Raw genomic sequence first — 7,819 nt, 5'->3', positions numbered from 1 at the left:
GTGCCTACCCCACTACAGAGTTCCACCTGAGTGGAGTGCTGCCTTTGTGTGTATGTGTGTGTGTTGGCGGGGGGGGGGGCGGGTTGGGTGGGGGGTGGGTTTGCTCAGAATGGAAATAAAAAATCAAGGGAGATGTTTGCACAGAGCCTGAGATAACTCAGGCCCTTTGCTTGCAACTCAGAGGAGGCGGAAGGAAAGGCAACCCCACCTAGCAGTGAAATCCACCAAAGAATTTCACTTCCCATGGTGAAGTCCTCCTCACTTTCATAGTTATGAGGGTACAACCTGGACTGTCCACATGCCCTAAAAAGATGCCTGTCTCTGATCCCCTCACACTCAGACATGTAAAGTTAGTCCCCATTCAGTGATGAATTTCATGGGTAAAGTGTTCTTCCAAACCGCAAAGAATAACTTTGCCAAATACCTATAATAATTAGTCAGCATGCTTTTTTATTAAAAAAATTACTGACCAATCAGGGATCATCAAATATTTGGTAAAAGAGAAATATCAAGATGTGTGAAAAGTGACGGACCACAGGAGAAACAGAAAAGGAAGATGACAAAAAAAAAATTGAATTAGAATCTTCAGAGAGGTCTGAGACAACAGTGGATTCAGACAAAAGGGTAGGCTGCTATGAAAAAAAAGCAGGCAGAAAACAGGAAAGAAGCCACGGCAAATTAAACATTCCCCAAATACATTTTAAAAATCAGTAGAATTGAATCACTGGTTTGACTGAAAACTAAATTAGTATCTGGAGGATAAAGTTGAGAAAATAGCTCAGAATGTACAGAATGACTGAAGAGGAAAATATCCAAAAGCTGAGATGGCAGATAGATCTAGAAACTTATTAATATGCAACTAATCCATGCTCAGAGAACAAAAATGAGTAATGAAATAAATTAGAAAAGATAATTTCCCTGAACTAAAAAAAAGATTTTCAGATGGAAAATATTCACCAAGTGCTGACTACTAGTCTGTTGAAAATCTGAAATTCCTAATATAAAGCTTGTAGAGAGAATTACCAGAATACCTACCAAAAAAAAAAAAAAAAGCCACACAAAGTAAAAAACACAAAAAGAGCCCTAGAAGACTGTCATCTTACTTTACATTAATATTATTAATGCTAGAAGACAGTGGAGAAAGATTCAAAGTTATCAGGGAAAATTGAGCCTCATTTAATAGCCAGCAAACTATTACTTCAGAATTAAGGCAAAGTAAGTTATCCAATGTCTCAGAAATTTTCTCCTATGTTCTCCTCCTGGAATGACTTGGGGATATAGAAAAAGAAAACTGAATGCAATGACCAGAACTGTCTGAGGAATAAAATGGAAAGACATTTCAAGTTATCAGCTGTTAATCAGGCCTAGAAAGCAGTTGGCCCAAATTGGAACAGGGAAGACAGAAGATAATGACTAGAGAACATTGATTAAAAATACGCTTAATAATCTGTACGATCTTAGACATGTAAACAAGTCCATGTAGGCTATTCTATCCATTAGAATAAAAGAAACAAAAAACTATTTATTTATTTTTTCCATTACAAAAAACCATTTAGATAGCATGATAAGACAAGGCAAAATGAAATGTGACATGACTTGGAAAAATTGAAGGGGTAAGCGTAAAAGCGTAATCTTTTTTTTGGATGGAAATTTTCGGTAACATAAAAATCACATTTCTATCTTTATGGGCCTTACACACTACTTAATACTAAAATTAATATTTATATATTTTGAATATATAAGAAAGATTAAAGGCAAAAGGAGAAGAGAGTGGCAGAGGATGAGATGGTTAGATAGCATCACTGACTCAACGGACATAAGTTTGAGCAAACTCCAGGAAATAGTGAAGACAGGGAAGAAAGACTCGCATGCTACAGTCCATGGGGTTGCAGAGTCGGACATGACTTAGCCACTGAATAACAACATTTTGAATATCTCAATATCTGTTACTGGTTTTCAATTTTTAAAGTCAAACTATTTTGGAAACGTAACTAAACTAAGCTTGGAAGATGTCCTCCAGCACCCTGAGTGCTGCCTGTCTGCCCAGCACGATGCTCTGGAGAGGCCGACCCAGGAGACCCTCTTCCCATCTCACCCGTCCTTTCCCTCCTATGAACACAGGAGGATGAGAGGCCCTTCTGGCCCTCCGTTGTGAATGTTCCCCTAAGCCAGAGCCCAGAGTTTTAAAATACATCTCCAAAGCTTGTGGTCCTTTCTTTTGGATTTGCTTAAACTCCTGGCAATTTGCTTAACCCTTTTCTTGGGGGTGTCTGCAGCTTCCTGTGGCCCCCATTAACAGTGGGTGGATCCACCCCAGCATGTCTCACTGATGAGCCCCTCATAGCAGGCTTTGCGGATGATCCATTTCAGGGTGTACTTTGAGGAAGACATTATGTTCATGTGTGTCTAAAGCAAGCCTCTGGAATGTGTCCCGGTGTTCATTAGTCTGACGGTCCCAAGCATTTACATTGTCAGTTTCTGCGGCCACGCTCGTCAGCGCCACCGTCAATACTGACTCACTCAGAGGCCTTGTGCAAACCACTGGCCTCAATACTCTATGGCTTCTGCCAAACAAACGCTAGGTAGCTCTTCTGGGAAGAGTCGTATTTCTGACTGCAGCTGGCCATTCATCAAGCGGCCGGAATTGGCCCTAATCTTGTCTGTTGGCCCTGGATATGCCATCTCCCTGCTCTGATGAAGCTTTCCCATCCCACACCTCATTGCCTCCTCATCCACATTCCTCGGCCCAATCTTTATTTCAGGAGATATCATTGTTCTCCAGTCTCACATAAATTACCATTCCAGTGTGACTCAACAGTATTCAACGAAGCACTGAAAAATACTCCTTGGAACAGTAAGGACTGGGGGAGTCACTGAATCATAACAAGGTGGAGTTGCCAGGGACCTTGAGCTCACTGTGTCCTGCTCCCTCCCCCTCCCACATGGACCACAGAGGCTCGGAGGGATTACCTGACCTGCCAAAGATCTTAACAGCCCACAGAGACTCTCAGCAGAACTGGACATGCAGAGATCCAAGCATGGGAGAAGTAGAGGTATTCTGAGGACAATGGAAATAATTGCAAGTTCTGATAAGTATTTTGGACTTCCTCCAACAGATAGTAAGCAGCTGGCCTCTGTCTCCACTGAGGATAAGACATGGGGATTGGAGGGGTTAGGTTCTTAATTACAGTTTGAGTTTTTATGTAAAAGAAGTTACTTCATTTTGATGTTTCCATTTCAGAAATAGGGAACGGTGGAGGAGATGGGAACCCCTTTCTGGACTCTGAGCAAGGGTGGTGCCCCTGTCAGGGGCAGATGAGCGGCAGGGGTGAGGTGGGGCAGCCCTGGACCGTATTGCGCGGTGTCCGACAGCAAGGGCGGCGCCCCGAGCGCCAGATGCCCGCTGCCCGTGTGGCTGCGCGGGCGCTGAGCGCTCTGCCCGCAGCCTCTCAAGGGGTCCGCTTACCTGATTACAGGGTCTGCTGCTGGGAAGTGAACAGCAGGGACGGATGAGTCTCTAAACAGAAGAAATCTGATTTTCCTGCAACATCCCTGCGAAATCAAAGCATGTAAGAATCGTTAAGACAGGTAAAAACTTGATGATCATCTTATTTACCTTTTGGGTGGGGGGTGGGGTGGGGTTGGATTTTTAAACCATTTCTCTGATGTTTCAAGTTCAGCAAAATGCATTCTTCTGGAATCCATTTTTGCATTCACTCCAGGTATCTTCAGGGAAATACACTCTCACACTCAGTAGTAATAAATCACCAGGAAGCAGTTCTAAGGGGTTATTTATAACTCCTCGGGATCCCATGGCCCCTGGCCGGCACTTGGGCTGAGTTAGTGGTCCGCGGTCAGACTGCATTCCATCATCAGGATGGACATGCCCTGTTCCCGGTGGAAGCGACATAAAGCGCTGATGAAGCACTTGCCCCGAGCTGTGACCGCACTGGCTCTGCCCTCTGCCCTTCCTCTGATGGCCTAAATAAAGCCGGGGAGTTCGCATCTCCTGGACAGGGGTTCCAGGGAATGTACTGCACCCTTTCCTCAGGATGTTGCTAGTTCATCCTAATCTTGAGTAAGACTAACTCCATGAACTTTAAGGTTAGAAACAATTAGACAAGAAAATCCCTTCCCTCGATTTCTTGTAACTGTCAAAAAAAGATGAGGAGTGAAAACATTGCCCCATGCCAGACTTCTCACTCTTGTGAACCTTTGAACCATATTGTTTATTGTAAAGAATATAACAGTCCCCTGGCATGATAAGGTGAGCAATTACTATTTCTGCCTTTTGACTGTTGTTTATGCTTTGCTATCCATCACAAGTACCCACATAGCCCTAGAAACTGAAATAAATGCTGTGATTACTCCAGACTGTTCAGCACACTGACCCTGTCATTCACCTCTCCTTCATTACAGGAAAATCCTGCTTCTGTCTTCATCAGTCCATTTTGGAAAAATGACTTAAATCTTGGCAACTATAGATAACTTTGTATATCCTATGTGGATTGCTTTAGAGGTCAAACATACAGAAGGCAGCATTTAATTTTCAAGTTCTGAAGGATCCTAAGATGGCCCAGTCCTGTTCCCCCCCCCTGCTTTTTTTTCATCATATATGTATTTTGAAACATATGTCAGTGTCTCTGTGTGTTTTCCATGCAGTGCTCTGAAGATGAGTTTCAACATTGTTTCATTCTCTGCGGAGTGTAAACTTCTGGAAGGCAGGGATTGTATTTTATGTTAGATGAATGCCAGGATTTTTCTTTATTCCTGCAGATCCTAGATTAATGCCTTTGACAGAGTGGAAACTGAATACAAGTTACTGTACTTAGACTGAATTTAAAAATAAGGATCATTATACAACTATATCAACTGTCTTTTGTTCTGGAGAAATAATGCCTGGTTTACAGTGAGGCTGAGGCTGAGTTGCAATTGTCAGGCTAATCTTGACTGATTTCTGGGTAGGCCCGTCCATCCCACAAACACGAGTACAGAAACCGGGTGTCCTGGCCCATCAGACAATGCAAAATCTGAAGCCAGGCCGCTTGTTTCTTGGCAGAGGGTTGTGGCCCAAGTGGCGGGTAATGGATTCAGGCCCTCAGACCACTCAGGAGGTGTGTCCTGGCCCAGGTCTGTTCAGGCGCATAGTATTCAGAGAGTTCATTAAACGTCACCTCTCGACCACCACTCAGGAGGGCGTAGGCGTCACTGTGTGGCTGAAAGGTAATGGTTGTACCAACATTGCCTTAGGTCTCCTAGAGTGACTCATAGAATTTCTGTAATACTCTCCAAAATGTGTGTCTGGGATCTGAAGGAGGAAGAAACACTTTGTACTTGAAGACGCAAGAGAGAGTGTAGGTATTGATAAGTCAATCTAATGACAAAATGTTAAACGGGCAGCATGAGCTACGGTTTTGTGGGAATTTAAAATCAGATATGTATTGACTCAAGTGTTTTGGGTTAAACTCACTAAAGCAATGATTTGTACCTTATAAAATGAAGCCTTTTAGTGGGGTGATCTGGCCATTCAATGAAGAGGTGACATCATGGACCAGAAAAGTTCCTGCGGCCAGAGTTTGGACATGTCATTCACAAGTTCTACTTTCATCTCCTAAAAATCCTGAAGCCATTATTTTCCTTCCCTCAACCCTTCCTTCCTATGATGGCTCCTTCATTGTGACACATGCAAAATTCTGAATTCCATCCATAGATGAGAAATAAAAATTTTCACCTTATTTCTGTAGCATAGGGGAAAAAAAAATTTTTTTTTCCTCTATATTCTTAGGTTTATACCTGGGGCCTGTATATTAAACTGACAAAAGATTAACAAGAGCAAAGGCATCACAGTTTTATAAGTATGAGGGCTCCAGAGAAAATGAAGCCCTCTAAAAAGGAGTTATACTTGGGGGGAAGGGCTTATATGCCATCTTAACAAAGGTGATAAATTGTGGAGAAAGGACGGAGCGAAGAAGGAAGGAGAGTTAGGGCTTCTGGGAATGGTGACTTATGGGAAGGTAACGCAGGAAGCTAACAGTGTGTGCGTTCTGAGTCGCTTAGTCACTTCTGACCCTTTGAGACCTCATGGACTGTAGCCCCCAGGCTCTTCCGTCCTTGAACTTTTCCAGGCAAGAATACTGGAGCGGGTTTCCATCTCCTCCCCCAGAAGTGAACGGCAAATGAAGGTTATTTTGTAAGGTTTGTTCACGCAGACTCATCTAGGTACTGTCTCTGTCTCATAAAGGTTGTTCTCTTTCCGGTCTGGGAGAGGGCGGGAGACACCTTCACACAGGAATTTATGCCCTGTTTTTTTTGGTAAATATTTTGTTTGCAGTTCAAAATAATCTTTATACCAAAGCAGTATACTTTCGCGTGGCATATACTATGCTTAGTCGCTTAGTCGCGTCAGACTCTTTGCGACCCCATGGACTGTAGCCCACCAGGCTCCTCTGTCCATGGAATTCTCCAGGCAAGACACTGGAGTGGGTTGCTGCTCCCTACTCCAGGGGATCTTCCTGACCCAGGGGTCGAACCCTGGTCTCCTGCATTGCAGGCGGATGCTTTATCATCTGAGCCCCCAGGGCAGCCTGGCATACATCGATGCCCTTTTTTCTTATTTATTTGTTTGGTTGCTCACAGGATCTTTGGGTGTCTCACGCAGGCTCAGTAGTTGTAGCGTGCAGGCTTTCTAGTTGTGGAGTAGCATGCAGGTTCTTAGTTTCCTGACCAGGGATGGAACCCCGATCCCCTGCACTGCAAGGCAGATTCTTAACCACTACACCACCAGAGAAGTCCCTCCCTTTTATTTTGTATATTTCCCATCACTTAAAGAAAAAATACGCCCACTACAGCTAAGTGAGGAAATATTTGGATTTATGCTTGGATGAGAATATTCTGGGAGAAAAACACACCCAGTTGGAGGGCAAGTGATGTGGATGCTGTGAGTAATCGGGGTTTTTAAACTGGGTTTTCAAGGGCCCGTGTACTCAGAGAATGGCATCTGAGCAAAGATAAAATGCAAAGGCTAGTACAGATTCTGTACCTCTGGGTTCCAAGCTTGTTTGAGAACAGAAACGAAAAAAGTGGGTTCTAGTGGGTAGAATCATCATTTTAAGAAGGTCAGTGAAAAAAGGAGTTGACCTTACCCACAGGGACTTGACCAAGTCTAACTTTTATTAGTCTGTGATGGTAAAGTGGAAGGAAGTCCAGGTCCTGAGTGTGAAATGGAAGTGGACATTTTTTCATAGTTTTCTCAAGATTTTGTATCTGAAAGGAATCTTTTCAGTAATGACTGAGAACAGAGATTTCATCAATGATTTATTTCTTAGTGTGTTATATTTTCAATATTGAATGAGAATATTTTGAACGCCCTTGCTATTTGTAGGGTCAGACAATGGAACTCAAAAAGAACAGGTTCTGAGTCTTTCATTTCACAGAGCTTTTAAGTGAGGGAGAATGAAAAAGATGGCTAAACAGCGGAACCAGAATTAAGTAACACGAAGTCATGTAAATAAATACAATACAAAGCAAGGTGGATATTATCACAAGGCGAAGGGAAATCATCAAGAAGATCTGGAAAAGCACAGGTTTTTGTTGAGGGGTGAGATGCTGAAATGCTAGAAAAGGAAATGTGTTTCCAAGCTTGGAGACAATTTAGTAAAGCATTACTGTTACCCTTTCCCTCAGGATGATTCCATTCCTCGGGAATTGGTGAGTTTAGAGGATGCTTCTAAACAGACATCTCTCTCATCCCTTTGCCTAGCTTGAGGTAACTGTGAGTGAATTGAGTTCAATCTGAGTTTCCTTAAAAGAAGCCAGGTCC

General features: G+C 43.1%; 1 long non-coding RNA gene across 1 annotated transcript; it reads left to right on the top strand.

Annotated features, from left to right (window-relative positions):
- Window positions 1-2,956: 2,956 nt before the first annotated feature.
- On the top strand, window positions 2,957-4,546 carry LOC133047161 (uncharacterized). Its single transcript, XR_009690678.1, has 3 exons — window positions 2,957-3,053; window positions 3,477-3,588; window positions 4,420-4,546. It is a non-coding gene; the product is annotated as an uncharacterized LOC133047161 (long non-coding RNA).
- Window positions 4,547-7,819: the final 3,273 nt, after the last annotated feature.

This window comes from Dama dama, chromosome 26, assembly GCF_033118175.1.
Source record: "Dama dama isolate Ldn47 chromosome 26, ASM3311817v1, whole genome shotgun sequence".
Taxonomy (NCBI): domain Eukaryota; kingdom Metazoa; phylum Chordata; class Mammalia; order Artiodactyla; family Cervidae; genus Dama; species Dama dama.
The sequence above is the reverse complement of the archived record's forward strand: the minus strand, read 5'-3'. Positions and strand labels throughout refer to the sequence as shown.